Below are 16,131 nucleotides of genomic sequence, written 5' to 3' on the forward strand. Positions count from 1 at the left end.
ATGGAGACTTCAACCCACGAAGGGTAACGGTTGCGCGAGTCCACGGAGGGCTCCACCCACGAAGGGTCCACGAAGAAGCAACCTTGTCTATCCCACCATGGCCGTCGCCCACGAAGGACTTGCCTCATTCGGTGTAGATCTTCACGAAGTAGGCAATCTCCTTGCCCTTACAAACTCCTTGGTTCAACTCCACAATCTTGACGGAGGCCCCTGTCGGTGTCAAAACCGGTGGATCTCGGGTAGGGGGTCCCGAACTGTGCATCTAAGGCTAATGGTAACAGGAGGCTGGGGTCACGAAGGTGTCTATATAACCCTACTTCCTGCTTGATTGATCTTGATGATATGAGTATTACAAGAGTTGATCTACCACGAGATCAGAGAGGCTAAACCCTAGAAGCTAGCCTATGGTATGATTGTTGTTGTCCTACGGACTAAACCCTCCGGTTTATATAGACACCTGAGGGGGCTAGGGTTACACAGAGTTGGTTTACAGAGGAGGAGATCTACATCCGGATCGCCAAGCTTGCCTTCCACGCCAAGGAGAGTCCCATCCGAACATGGGACGAAGTCTTCTATCTTGTATCTTTATAGTCCAACAGTCCGGCCGAAGTACATAGTCCGGCTGTCCTGATACCCCCTTATCCAGGACTCCCTCAGTAGCCCCCGAACCAGGCTTCAATGACGATGAGTCCGGCGCGCAGATTGTCTTCAGCATTGCAAGGCGGGTTCTTCTCCAAATCCGGTGCACCTGTCGCAGTGAATAGTGTCCGGCTTCTCAGTAAGGTTGTGCTCCTCGGCTTCTGTGCTTCAATAATGGCCACCTCCACGTGTCGATCAAAGATGAGGGGCCGGGGTATTTTTGCATTTGCCACCCTAATCCCGTAGGTGAGCCGTCTATTTGAGGAGACGGGGATCTTCAGATCCAAATCACACCATCTTCCCCCTAAGCAAGCATTCCGCAGAGCGCGCCCAAAAGATGCCATCCCATCATGACCGGTCGTCGCAGCCCTGTTCATGCTCCCCTAGCTCGAAGCCAGGGGATTGGGAAAAGTGTTTCGTCCCTCACAGTCGCCTAATAGAGCTGCAGACCAAAGGGTTCCTTCCGCCCGCATACATGGTCCCTGTCTGATCCGGACTAGCCACCTATAATGGCGGGGTGCAAGCCAAGAGATTTCCCAACCCATCTCGGGGGGAGCGAGTATGCCTCGTCCCATATCTGCTAAGAGGCGTCGGGTTTCCAATCCACCCATTCCTCCGCGGGCTCCTGGAGTTCTACGGTCTCCAGTTGCATAATCTTACCCCCACCTCCATACTACACATCACGGGCTACGTTGCCCTCTGCGAGCTGTTCCTGGGCTGCGAAGCTCATTTCGAGCTATGGAAGAGGCTATTTTGCCTCGTCCCCCGCAACCAGGAGGGATCCATATATCAAGTGGGCGGAGCCGAAATATGGCGCATCGCCCAGACCGGATACCTGTCTGGTACTCCAAAGAAGGCGTCCGAAGACTGGCCCTCGGAGTGGTTTTATGTCGACGACGTTCCCCTTCCAGACCCAGTCCGGACGGGCCTTCCTGAGTTTACCAATACTCCACTGAAGAAACGCCAAAGCTGGCGCCCTCGAAGCCCCCAGGAGGAAGAAAACAGGGAAGTCTTCTATCTGATGAGCCGGATACAAACCCTGGCCAAATCAGGATTGACAATAATCGAAGTTATGTCAATATGCGTAATAAGGGGAGTGCAGGCACTTCAATATAGGGGAAAACCCATGTGGCACTTCAATGGGGAAGACGATGCCTCCCACTGTGATCGCAAAGGTCCGGACTCTACCACATCTTTGGCGAGGATACTATCCAAATTGTACAAAGGAGAAGAAGAGGAGTTCCTCAGCATTAAACCGCGGGATGGATTTTCCATGTACAACCCCCAAAGCTGGGTAAGTTGTCATCTTTCACTCGACTCTATTCGTTCTTACCTTCTTTGTCACAATTATTTACTTTGCCATTTCAAAACAGGAACTAAGGAAGGCCGTGAAAGAGTTCAGCAGCCCCTCTCCGCAGCCAGAGGATCCCGACCGAGCTCTCGACCCCGGACTTGAAGAAGATCCGGACATATCCGTGGAATTCGTCAACGGGACTTTCTATCAGGCAAGCAATGGCGGCTCTTTAGTGGCCATCATCGCAGATTATCCCGGACTACTTCCCGTGTTGCATGTAAGTAATATCGGGGTTCCAACCTTCCGAAAGGATTCCTTCGTTTTGCCGTACCTTATGATCACATGCCGTACTTTTATAGAAATGGCAGCTGGGACACCGTGCGAAACCCCCGGGGCCTCTCAGCTAGAGGCACCAAGACAAGGTAGGCTTAAAAGGAAGGCGGTTAGGAGCGATACGCAGGCGCAGAGATATTCATAAAACTTGCCCCGTGGTTTATTTGGTCTTTTTGTCGAGGCGTGACGGTTTTATTTATGTCTTGACAGGAAACGTCGGACTGTGTCCGGGGACCCTACCGGCCACGCCTCCAGCAGCCAGATCCCTGGACCGGATTCACGGGCGGAGGCTGATGTGGGGACAGCGCCAAACTGTCTTCCTATGGAGGATACGGATATGCTTTCCGCCACAAATTCAGAAGTGGAAAGCGCCATGAACCACCGGCACCGACGGGCCGTACTCTGAAGTGGTATTTTTTCCGAAGAGGCGTTCAATGCCTTCAATACCGGACACACATATATCCACACTGCTCAAGATGGACTTGCCAGAGCAACGGACCAGTATGTGAAGGATATACGGGTAAGAGAATTTAATAAGTATGTGTTCGTTGTAGCCCCTGAGACTTGAAACAGTTGGCACAACTGATTTAAGGGTCATTAAATGCATAGGTTCTTGTAGAGAAGAATACCCAGTTGTCTCAAGAGCTGGAGGAGTGTAAGGCCCAGATGAAGGCCAATGTAGCCAAACAAGCGGAATCCAAAAAGGCTTCTTCTGGTAATAATATCCTTCTTCCAGTTTGTGTGTTAGGCATGGTTTGTATATCTGACGAAAGATTTGGAAGACAATCCCAAAGGAAATCCGGAGACTGTGGGAGATAATGAGATGCATCTATGAAGTCAGCTAAAGGCGGGCGAACGCGTGCTGACGCAGTCCATTCAGGAGAAGAATAAGTTGCAAGATGCTAATCTCCGACTGAGCGTCGAATTGAAAGATGTCCGAGCTCAACTCGCGGACTCCGTGAAGGAAAACCGGAGGCTTCGACGTGACATTTATAGTAAGTGCTTGAACAAACTGTAGTATAGTTCGGCGAGGAGGTGTATTGACAGAGTTATGTCTGCAGGTATGTTGACGGGACGCCCTGAAGAGGAGATGCCCGGTTCTGCAGGCGATATGCTGCAAGAGCTTTCACAACTGCAAGAACAAGCTCAGCAGGTGATGCAGTGTCAGGACCCCGACTCAATGCCACACCGATCTAGCATGTAACACCTCATATCACTTTGCGGCCTCACGCACGGTATTCCCACGGGTGTCGCCTTACCTTTGCCCGGGACCGTTTGCGCCTTTTGGCACACGTATATGACAGTGTCGCTAGCATCCATATGATAAGGAGCCCGGGCCGACATGGCTAGTCGTAAACCCAAAGTGGCACAGACTTACAGGGACAGGCATCCATGACCCAGCATCGAACGTGTCGGTCATCAGCGAGTGAATCCAGGCTGTAGCACTGGGCTAGCAGGACTCCGGTGAACCGGGCTGTAGCGGGCTAACAGGACTCCGGTATTCATCGCGTGACATTTCCCCGAAGGGACAGACAAAGGAACAAAGAAGGACACATGCTGGCCAGCCTAAGTGTTCCGGAGCAGTAGCAAGCTACCATGGCTCAGTGGAAGCACTAGGAGACATTTCCCGGTAAGAGAGGCTACTAAGGATAAACAACTAGATAGTCAGATCCCACACATACCAAGCATTTCAATAACATACACACAATATGCTCGATATGTGCAAATACAACATGGCATCACAACATGACTCTACGACTCAAGTATTTATTCAATAGGCTCCGAGGAGCGAGATATTACAAACAGGGGTCTCATGACCCAACATTCAGAGCATACAAATCAAAGCACAGGCGGAAGCTATGATGTCTGAGTACAGACATCTATAAGTGAAAAAGGCTGAGAAGCCTGACTATCTACCAGATCCTGCCGAGGGCACAAGATTGTAGCTGAGGTAACAAGCTAAACGTCGAAGTCCAAGCGGAACTACTAGCGAGACTGAGGTCTCTCTGCAAAAACATAAAATAGGCAAACGTGAGTACAAATGTACCCAGCAAGACTTACATCAGAACTATCTACATATGCATCATTATCAACAAAGGGGATGGTGGAGTTTGACTGCAGCAAGCCAGCTTTGACTCGGTGGCTATCCTGAACTACGACTGCAAGTAACTCTTTTGAGGTGGCACACACGAGTCCACATATTCACCATATCAATACACCACTATGGGTCCGCTCCCGTCTCCCTACGAGAACGCCATCCATAGCACTCACGCTTATCTTGCGTATTTTAGAGTATCCACTTTCACTTGTCTATGAACTGTACAAGGGGTCCAAGTTTCCATATCCGAGGAATCCGGCTATTCGAATAGATAATGATAACCCTGCAGGGGTGTACTTCTTCACACACGCTCTCGCCACTTACTGCCCTGTACACGTCATGTACCTCGGCAACCTTCAAGCGGAAGCCGAGCGAGGGAGTCGGCCACGACCTGACTAACCGAACAAGTCTCTAGTCTAGGATTATCGCCTATTCGGGTTCCATCCGCAAGGAGATCCGGCCGGGGTGTCGCTCACGGCCCCAAACGATGTGAGCAGGGTTCCCAAGCCCACCAACCGGGTGCCGCTTGGTACACCGTGCCACTGTGCCTAGTCTGTCCCAAGCCCACCTGTACCGGGTGCCACTTGGTAGACTACTAACACTACCTACAAACACCAGAAACTAGTTGCAACTCCTGGACAAAGATCAAGTTGATTAATAAGTCGAGAGGGGCACTTAAGCATTCCAATGCGTGGTAGTAGCTGGTCATGGATCACAAACACAGAACTCAGTTCGTGAGGACGGCTGCAATGAGACAACCCACCATGTACTCCTACATGGCCTCTCACCGCTACCTTTACCAAATCGTGTTCACACACTTAGCTCACACACAGTAGGACATGTTCACACGCCTCTGATTCATCCCCGATGAATCAGACCTGACTCAACTCTAAGCAGTAGCAGGCATGACAAACAAACATGAATGAGTAGGCACAACAGGGCTCAAACAACTCCTAATCATGCTAGTGGGTTTCATCTATTTACTGTGGAATGACAGGTCATGCAAAGGATAAAGGGGCTCAGCTACCGCAGCAAGTAACAGATGAATCGTTGTTGTCCTAATGCAGTAAAAGAGAGCAGGAGCGAGAGAGTAGGATTGTATCGGAATGAACAAGGTGGTTTTGCTTGCCTGGCACTTCTGAAGATAACATTGAGTCTTCATCAGTGTCAACGATCACATCATCGGTATCACGTCTATCGAGAGGGGACAAATACCGGCAAACAAGAAAGAACACAATTAATGCAATGCACAATATGATGCATGCTCATGACATGGCAATATGAATGTGTTTTGGGCTAATGCACCTAGCTATGTTTTAAATGAAGTTGGTTTGAATACATGATTCAAATTCCAACTCCATATATGATTATTTAAATGCCCTTTATTTGTTTTGTCCAAAACAGAGGACAAACATTGTTCAAACATGCATGCAAATGGTACAGATGGATTCCTTGAATTTTCTGATAATTTTTCATATATAATTTATTTAATTTGGAGTTACGGTTAATTTTCTATGATTTTTAGAAGTTTATACAATTTCTGGAATTTTCTGAATTATTTTAAATCCAGAAAGAATTAATTGCGTCAGCCTGACGCCAGCATGATGTCAGCGAGTCAACGGCCAGGTCCAGGTCAAACCTAACGTGCGGGGTCCACACGTCAGTGACACAGGAACTAATCCCGGTCAAACCCAGCGCTGACTGGGGTTTGACCAGGGGTGGGGCCCACTGTCAGTGGCTATAGGTTGTTTAACTAGCTGGGTTAGCTCGTAATGACGGAGCCACGTCAGCTCCCGCCGGAGTTTCGCCGGCGACGACCATGGCCGACGACGGAGATGCAACGTGTGCTCGCTACGGAGCACCATTCGACGCGTGGTTTGCTCCTACGGGTAGCTGAAGATGCGCCGCATCCAACTGGGCGAGCGGCAGCGGCTATGGTGGCCGGAGCTCGCCGGGAACGAGCTCGCGGCGGCGCCGGAGTTCCGGACCTCAACGAGAATGGAGCTCCGGTGCACGGGGAAACTAGTGGAGGGTCTCAGCAGACTCCTGACGACGCGAGGAGCACAAATATGTGCTCGGCCGTGACAGATGCTAGCTCAAACGACGACGAGCTACGCGGCGGCGGCATGGAGCTCTCGGCCACGGCGGGGCTATGGCCTAGAGGTCAAAAGCGACCAGGGAAGAAGGGGGAAACGACTCAGGGGCTCACCGCGAGTCCGTTGGGAGGGTTAGTGGGTTCGAAGAGGTGGCAGAGGCGGCGAATCGACAAGCGGCATCCGGCGGCCGTGCGTGAAGAAGACGGCTCGATGACGGCGATGCAGGGCGTCCGAGGTCGCTTGACTCGACGAAGAGGATGAGGGCGAGGTAGCCGAGCTACTAGGCACGCCGAGGGGTCGAGGGGGAGGCTCTGGGTGCGGCAACGGCGAGCGGCGGCGATGAGCTCTGCTCGGGCTGCGCGAGAGAGAGAGCAGAGGAGGGGGAAGGGGTTGAGAGAGAGCAGAGAGCGAGGGGAGAGACAGAGGGGGCTACGGGCGTATCCAGACGCGTCGGGGCACCTCGGTGGCAAGCAGGAGGTGGCCAGGGCGGCGTCGGCGCTCGCCACCGAGCTGCTTCGGTGCGAGGGGAGGAAGACGACAGGAAAAGGGGGGGCTGGGCCGCGCTGGGCCGGTCCTGTTGGGCCACTAGGTGGCTTCACAGGTAAGTCGCCAGGTATGTGCTCTGTTTTATATTTCTGTTCTGTTTTCTTTTTTTTTTAAATTTGTTTTGCCACTGTTTTGAATTTAAAATAATTCAAACAATGCCAAAAACTCCTCTGAATATTTTTATTTTGCTAGATGGACTTTTCCAAAAGCTCATAAAATATTTCAGGGGTATTTGAAATTATATTCTAATTATATGAATATAATTCAAATTCAAATAGCTAATGATTTAAATTCAAAGTCCCAAAAATAAATCCTTTTAAAATGTTCATTATTTTTGGTTTGGATCAAAACCCTTGCCAAAAATGTTAAACATCTAAGAAGAGCATTTTGGAACAATGAATGAGATTTTAGGGTTTTTGCCCTTCTTTTATTTAAGTTTATGAGGCTTCCAAATTTCCTCAGTTCAAGTTTCAAAAATTTAAACATGATGCAAGCAAGATGCAAACACTAGACAGCACCAGAAGCTAGGGATGTGACAACTCACCCCCACTAAACAAAAATCTCGTCCCGAGATTCAAGCGTGAGGTAAGATGAAGGGGGGGACACAACTAACACAATCTTCACGATCCAGGTTGCACTTCAAATGAACGTTGATTCGATCACCATCATTGTCTCGAAGTCTTGCTCTGAGAACTCCAACTAACATGACAACGAGAGGAAAGGAAAAACCCTAAAAGAATTGTTCTTCTCGAAGGTCGAACAACTCAGGATTAACCCACGGAATGAGACATAGCAACATCTCTCGAGCTGAGAGACGAAGCACACATCCATAGGAATGGAGTGAAGCAGATGACGGAGGTTCACTAGGTAGACAACAATTCCACACCTAAGAAGGTGGTAAACGATTGTCAACGTAGCGAGGAGTTGAGTGGCCATGATACCACGACGAAACATCCTGGAGGAGGGTGATTCGTAGATTATTACCTTAAGTGGCAAAAAGAATTACCTTTGATATAGAGATCATTGAGACTCTCTATAGCAGCCTAAGGCAAATCACAGCAATCGATTGGCGGGGGTCGGTAGAATGGCATACTCGGACTTGGATGATGTGGATTACCTTGTTGAAGACAACGTAATGGATGAGTTTGCTTATCACCGGAAATGGAAGAGACCCATGGTAGAATGGCACATTGGCGGTGCAAGCTGGGAACAAAATGCAAATGCTGGGAATGATTCTGGTAACTAGGGAAAAACCCAACAATAGAGAGTGGATTCACTGTTTGAAAAGGTCATAGAATTACCGAGGAAACCGAGAGGAATCCCAGTTAGTGCCGATGATAATACGTAGCGCTTGTGCGTGCTCTCAAGAACTTGAGCATTTCCACAATCATCAAGGTTTTATCAACATCCGTGTCAAGGGTGCTGACAACACAACATACTACCATGATGGCTAATGATGGATGATGCAGATGCAAAGGAAGATAACACCTTCTCAGATTTCACCTTAGCGAGGCCAAGGAAACAAAATCTGGATGATCGACCGAGAGACATTTAGCACTCCGCTTCTAATGTTCTCCTTGACGTGCTAGTGTATCCCATTCATAGATATGGTTTGATAACTAGAACATCAAGTAAAGGTCGGACTTCGGGAGCAATAGAATCCATAAGGAACAGTTACGGAGGTAAATCCTACGAAATCCTTATGGGGAGGTGGCCAACTTCCTCAAACAAGATACTACAATAATAGGTCTTCCGGCTGGGTGTGTTGGCCACGACATCCACTTTACCGGTTATCGAGGGACCAATATTATAGTTCTTGGGATATTCAGATCTGGTTGGTGTCAGGATATTCTAGACTCATCGAGTCTAGGAAGAAAAATGAAAGTTTGCAACACAAATCGACGAGATGACGTTGCGAGATTCTCGGGAAATGAACTACGATAGCAAGCTCCAAAACATGAGCTGTTTCTGCTACAAACATGTGAACATGTTGTCCCAGACAAGCATGACCACATGGTAGTCTTATAATAAATCACTACCGAGTTCTGGTTGGGAACCATCATCGAGGATATCAAAGTTCTTGATTAAGCCCGGGTTAGCTCTTAAAAAGAACTCCTTCTCCTAGAACAAATCAGTCAGTGGCTTGGTGTGCTACAGAATTCATATGGAACGAAGATGATCAGTCTAACAGACCACAGAATACTTTGCACGTGCATGACTGACTTGGGATGATTCCAGAGGAGTAAAACAAACTTTCTCACGACGGCAACTTACATCAAATGCACGTGAATCAAAGGGAGTCACTTCTTTCATCCAAACATATACCTCAGAGACGGAACTCGAAGGCATTGTTTACAAAGTTTTCAACACTAGCTTAATGTCCAACAGAATCATGGAGAAGATAAGGATGTTGTCGTTGGGCTCAACAACAATTCATCCAGGTTCCCTTTTAAAAGGAATTCCATAGTTAAGTGAACACGGTGATAGCATTGGTCAGACCAAAAGATATAATGGTGTATGCTCGAGGAAAATCCACGAATAAGACAGCATTACGAACATCGTTGGTTCTGATTTGATTTGACGATAGCCCATACTTAAATCAAAGGTTTGGGTAAGATAATAGATCCAACAATTGTTCACAAGGACCAATTGATGAAGATACCATCTTTCTTCAACACACACACACACACACACACACACACACACACACACACACACACAAAGATATCCCTTAACATGAACTAAGTCAGGCAAGCTTTTATCTTCCAACTCTCCAAGTTGTTGTTTAGCTTGACCAACTAGCTCAGGGGTATCCCACACAGATTCTTGGAGAAGGGGTGGTTTACAGGAGACCATCTTGATCACGAACTCAACATAGCGGTCAGGTGACAACCTGGTAATACTTCCGAGAAGATATACGGAAAATCACGAACCACCGATATGTTACTAAGCTTGAGAACAATCTTGCTTTTCAGGGCAAGACGATATGATCAAATGAGCGAGGACTTAACAAAATCCTATCTCATCAATCGAGGAGTGCACCAGGAAAATGGACTAGGTAGCACGATCAACCTTAGGGTGATGATTCAATAGTCAACTCGCTAAGGATGACGTCATTGTCCATTTAACTACCAAGCAACGGAGTTGCTAGGAGTATTGATTTCACACACCACGATTCACTTGCCGGCATTCCGGTTATAATAACATGGAAACCGAGAAATTATCAATGATGATAAGAAGTATTACTGCGTCAAGAATTCATAAGATGGTGTGCAATTCCCATGATATTCCTGATATAAAGATGGTAATACTTCAAGGTAGAACAGACCAGAAGCTGGATTGCAACTTGATCTGCGGAATACAATTGCTTTGACCCAATCCTAGATATGGATGAGGTTCTGGAGTTTGTTTCTCCTATTCATCCTGAATGGAATGGCTTGACAGACCACAAGAGTAGTGGCAACGATGAACACGGATGCATAACTACTCCTGAATATCAATTGATATACAAGGGCCAGAAAACAACTAAAGATGAACAACTCAAAGGAACATACGATTTTCTGAGTTGTGGATGCATGGTTTAGCATGTCGAACGAAGTTCAACATATTTCTTCCAGATAACCCACGCAGAAAAGTAGAACTGGCAGAGCCACAATATATAATGGAGAACTCATCAAGAGCACTCTGGTTGTGATCGTTCAGTTCAACGAGGAACTTCTGCCATAAGTAGTTCATGGTATTTGGAAGAAGAAGATACCACGGACTTCAAGGACTATCGCAAGGTTACTAATAACCTAAGGGAGCTAGCAATTACTATCAACATGAAGTAAGTAGGGTGAATCTCGGGTTCAAAACCCAGAAGTGAAATGCCTACTAACTAAGTGGCATCACGGGATGCTTACAAGAATGATGGCCAGAATCATCACACTGGGACACAAATCATGGCTAAATTACTAGATGATCCCCTAAGACACCTAGGGTCATAATACCAGCTCCAACATATATGTCAAGGCAATAAAGTACCTCAACTCACTGATTTGTGTGATTAATCTGACCAAAGGCACATCGGAAACAGGAGGAAGGGATTTGCAAATGCATTCGACTATTTAGAAACCTGGGATGACTCGGGCAGCATAACGACTGTAAATGCTCGAAAGATTGGAGACATGCTACAAAAATGGTGGCATAGCCACTCAGAGGCACAATATCAAGGTTCCGAGATCAATAGTTAGCATACAGAGGTAGAAACTGAATTGAGTCTTGAAACTATCAATCCTATAAGTCTCTAACATAGTAACTCGTCATCCTAGTAGATAGATGAGAAGCCTAGTTCTTAATCCCCGTAGAAGAGAAGAGGTTGACTCAGATCAGAAGGCCATGAGGTATAAGGAGTAAAAAGAGCCTTACATTCCATCCCACAATCAATTCCCTTATATAACTAAAGCATTTCTAGACTCAACTTCGACCAGTTCGGCTTGGTAATCCTACAGGCAGTCAAGCTCTGATACCAACGCTGTCAGGACCCCGACTCAATGCCACACCGATCTAGCATGTAACACCTCATATCACTTTGCGGCCTCACGCATGGTATTCCCACGGGTGTCGCCTTACCTTTGCTCGGGACCGTTTGCGCCTTTTGGCACACGTATATGACAGTGTCGCTAGCATCCATATGATAAGGAGCCCGGGCCGACATGGCTAGTCGTAAACCCAAAGTGGCACAGACTTACAGGGACAGTCATCCATGACCCAGCATCGAACGTGTCGGTCATCAGCGAGTGAATCCAGGCTGTAGCACTGGGCTAGCAGGACTCCGGTGAACCGGGCTGTAGCGGGCTAACAGGACTCCGGTATTCATCGCGTGACATTTCCCCGAAGGGACAGACACAGGAACGAAGAAGGACACATGCCGGCCAGCCTAAGTGTTCCGGAGCAGTAGCAAGCTACCATGGCTCAGTGGAAACACTAGGAGACATTTCCCGGTAAGAGAGGCTACTAAGGATAAACAACTAGATAGTCAGATCCCACACATACCAAGCATTTCAATAACATACACACAATATGCTCGATATGTGCAAATACAACATGGCATCACAACATGACTCTACGACTCAAGTATTTATTCAATAGGCTCCGAGGAGCGAGATATTACAAACAGGGGTCTCATGACCCAACATTCAGAGCATACAAATCAAAGCACAGGCGGAAGCTATGATGTCTGAGTACAGACATCTATAAGTGAAAAAGGCTGAGAAGCCTGACTATCTAGCAGATCCTGCCGAGGGCACAAGATCGTAGCTGAGGTAACAAGCTAAACGTCGAAGTCCAAGCGGAACTACTAGCGAGACTGAAGTCTCTCTGCAAAAACATAAAATAGGAAAACGTGAGTACAAATGTACCCAGCAAGACTTACATCAGAACTATCTACATATGCATCATTATCAACAAAAGGGGATGGTGGAGTTTGACTGCAGCAAGCCAGCTTTGACTCGGTGGCTATCCTGAACTACGACTGCAAGTAACTCTTTTGAGGTGGCGCACACGAGTCCATATATTCACCATATCAATACACCACTATGGGTCCGCTCCCGTCTCCCTACGAGAACGCCATCCATAGCACTCACGCTTATCTTGTGTATTTTAGAGTATCCACTTTCACTTGTCTATGAACTGTACAAGGGGTCCAAGTTTCCATACCCGAGGAATCCGGCTATTCGAATAGATAATGATAACCCTGCAGGGGTGTACTTCTTCACACACGCTCTCGCCACTTACCGCCCTGTACACGTCATGTACCTCGGCAACCTTCAAGCGGAAGCCGGGCGAGGGAGTCGGCCACGACCTGACTAACCGAACAAGTCTCTAGTCCAGGTTTATCGCCTATTCGGGTTCCATCCGCAAGGAGATCCGGCCGGGGTGTCGCTCACGGCCCCAAACGATGTGAGCAGGGTTCCCAAGCCCACCAACCGGGTGCCGCTTGGTACACCGTGCCACTGTGCCTAGTCTGTCCCAAGCCCACCTGTACCGGGTGCCACTTGGTAGACTACTAACACTACCTACAAACACCAGAAACTAGTTGCAACTCCTGGACATAGATCAAGTTGATTAATAAGTCGAGAGGGGCACTTAAGCATTCCAATACGTGGTAGTAGCTGGTCATGGATCACAAACACAGAACTCAGTTCGTGAGGACGGCTGCAATGAGACAACCCACCATGTACTCCTACATGGCCTCTCACCGCTACCTTTACCAAATCGTGTTCACACACTTAGCTCACACACAGTAGGACATGTTCACATGCCTCTGATTCATCCCCGATGAATCAGACCTGACTCAACTCTAAGCAGTAGCAGGCATGACAAACAAACATGAATGAGTAGGCACAACAGGGCTCAAACAACTCCTACTCATGCTAGTGGGTTTCATCTATTTACTGTGGAATGACAGGTCATGCAAAGGATAAAGGGGCTCAGCTACCGCAGCAAGTAACAGATGAATCGTTGTTGTCCTAATGCAGTAAAAGAGAGCAGGAGCGAGAGAGTAGGATTGTATCGGAATGAACAAGGGGGTTTTGCTTGCCTGGCACTTTTGAAGATAACATTGAGTCTTCATCAGTGTCAATGATCACATCATCGGTATCACGTCTATCGAGAGGGGACAAATACCGGCAAACAAGAAAGAACACAATTAATGCAATGCGCAATATGATGCATGCTCATGACATGGCAATATGAATGTGTTTTGTGCTAATGCACCTAGCTATGTTTTAAATGAAGTTGGTTTGAATACATGATTCAAATTCCAACTCCATATATGATTATTTAAATGCCCTTTATTTGTTTTGTCCAAAACAGAGGACAAATTTTGTTCAAACATGCATGAAAATGGTACAGATGGATTCCTTGAATTTTTTTGATAATTTTTCATATATAATTTATTTAATTTGGAGTTACGGTTAATTTTCTATGATTTTTAGAAGTTTATACAATTTCTGGAATTTTCTGAATTATTTTAAATCCAGAAAGAATTAATTGCGTTAGCCTGACGCCAGCATGATGTCAGCGAGTCAACAGCCAGGTCCAGGTCAAACCTGACGTGCGGGGTCCACACGTCAGTGACACAGGAACTAATCCCGGTCAAACCCAGCGCTGACTGGGGTTTGACCAGGGGTGGGGCCCACTGTCAGTGGCTGTAGGTTGTTTAACTAGCTGGGTTAGCTCCTAATGACGGAGCCACGTCAGCTCCCGCCGGAGTTTCGCCGGCGACGACCATGGCCGACGACGGAGATGCAATGTGTGCTTGCTACGGAGCACCATTCGACGCGTGGTTTGCTCCTACGGGTAGCTGAAGATGCGCCGCATCCAACTGGGCGAGCGGCAGCGGCTGTGGTGGCCGGATCTCGCCGGGAACGAGCTCGCGGCGGCGCCGGAGTTCCGGACCTCAACGAGAATGGAGCTCCGGTGCACGGGGAAACTAGTGGAGGGTCTCAGCAGACTCCTGACGACGCGAGGAGCACAAATATGTGCTCGGCCGTGACAGATGCTAGCTCAAACGACGACGAGCTACGCGGCGGCGGCATGGAGCTCTCGGCCACGGCGGGGCTATGGCCTAGAGGTCAAAAGCGACCAGGGAAGCAGGGGGAAATGACTCAGGGGCTCACCGCGAGTCCGTTGGGAGGGTTAGTGGGCTCGAAGAGGTGGCGGAGGCGGCGAATCGACAAGCGGCATCCGGCGGCCGTGCGTGAAGAAGACGGCTCGATGACGGCGATGCAGGACGTCCGAGGTCGCTTGACTCAGCGGAGAGGATGAGGGCGAGGTAGCCGAGCTACTGGGCACGCCGAGGGGTCAAGGGGGAGGCTCTGGGTGCGGCAACGGCGAGCGGCGGTGATGAGCTCTGCTCGGGCTGCGCGAGAGAGAGAGCAGAGGAGGGGGAAGGGGTCGAGAGAGAGCAGAGAGCGAGGGGAGAGACAGAGGGGGCTACGGGCGTATCCAGACGCGTCGGGGCGCCTCGGTGGCAAGCAGGAGGTGGCCAGGGCGGCGTCGGCGCTCGCCACCGAGCTGCTTCGGTGCGAGGGGAGGAAGACGACAGGAAAAGGGGGGGCTGGGCCGCGCTGGGCCGGTCCTGTTGGGCCACCAGGTGGCTTCACAGGTAAGTCGCCAGGTATGTGCTCTGTTTTATATTTCTGTTCTGTTTTTTTTTAAATTTGTTTTGCCACTGTTTTGAATTTAAAATAATTCAAACAATGCCAAAAACTCCTCTGAATATTTTTATTTTGCTAGATGGACTTTTCCAAAAGCTCATAAAATATTTTAGGGGTATTTGAAATTATATTCTAATTATATGAATATAATTCAAATTCAAATAGCTAATGATTTAAATTCAAAGTCCCAAAAATAAATCCTTTTAAAATGTTCATTATTTTTGGTTTGGATCAAAACCCTTGCCAAAAATGTTAAACATCTAAGAAGAGCATTTTGGAACAATGAATGAGATTTTAGGGTTTTTGCCCTTCTTTTATTTAAGTTTATGAGGCTTCCAAATTTCCTCAGTTCAAGTTTCAAAAATTTAAACATGATGCAAGCAAGATGCAAACACTAGACAGCACCAGAAGCTAGGGATGTGACATGCAGGGTATTGCCCAGGCTTTGTGGCCGTTCGCTTCCCTGTCAGGAGGCATGAGAGAGCTTGTAGAAATGCTCAAAGGAGCACGGCGGCGCTTCCGATTATGGAAGATATCAGCTTGACGGCAAGGTGCGAGAGAAGCTTGGGCCATGGTGAAGACACGATACGCCAAGGCTGACCCGAACCATATGGCCGAAGTCGGACTGGCTTGGTCAGATGGACAAGAGATACCCGTTAGTTTGGTATATGATCAAGTAGCGTTAGATGCAAGGTATTCCCAGCAGGATTGTAAGCTAGACAGCCTGTTGGATGGTATAGAGGAAGAGTACAGCCAGTCTATATGATTATGTAATTTGAATGGGCTCATGTACTCCCTAGCCGGATTGAATATCATTTGTCATGGCGGACCTTTTCGCTTCAGCCCTCGGATCTGACAGTCCGGTGTGTATCCGAATACCCACACAGTTATGAAAAACCGGGGTATGCGTGGAAACCAGGCGTA

Source organism: Triticum dicoccoides, chromosome 3B (assembly GCF_002162155.2).
Source record: "Triticum dicoccoides isolate Atlit2015 ecotype Zavitan chromosome 3B, WEW_v2.0, whole genome shotgun sequence".
NCBI lineage: Eukaryota > Viridiplantae > Streptophyta > Magnoliopsida > Poales > Poaceae > Triticum > Triticum dicoccoides.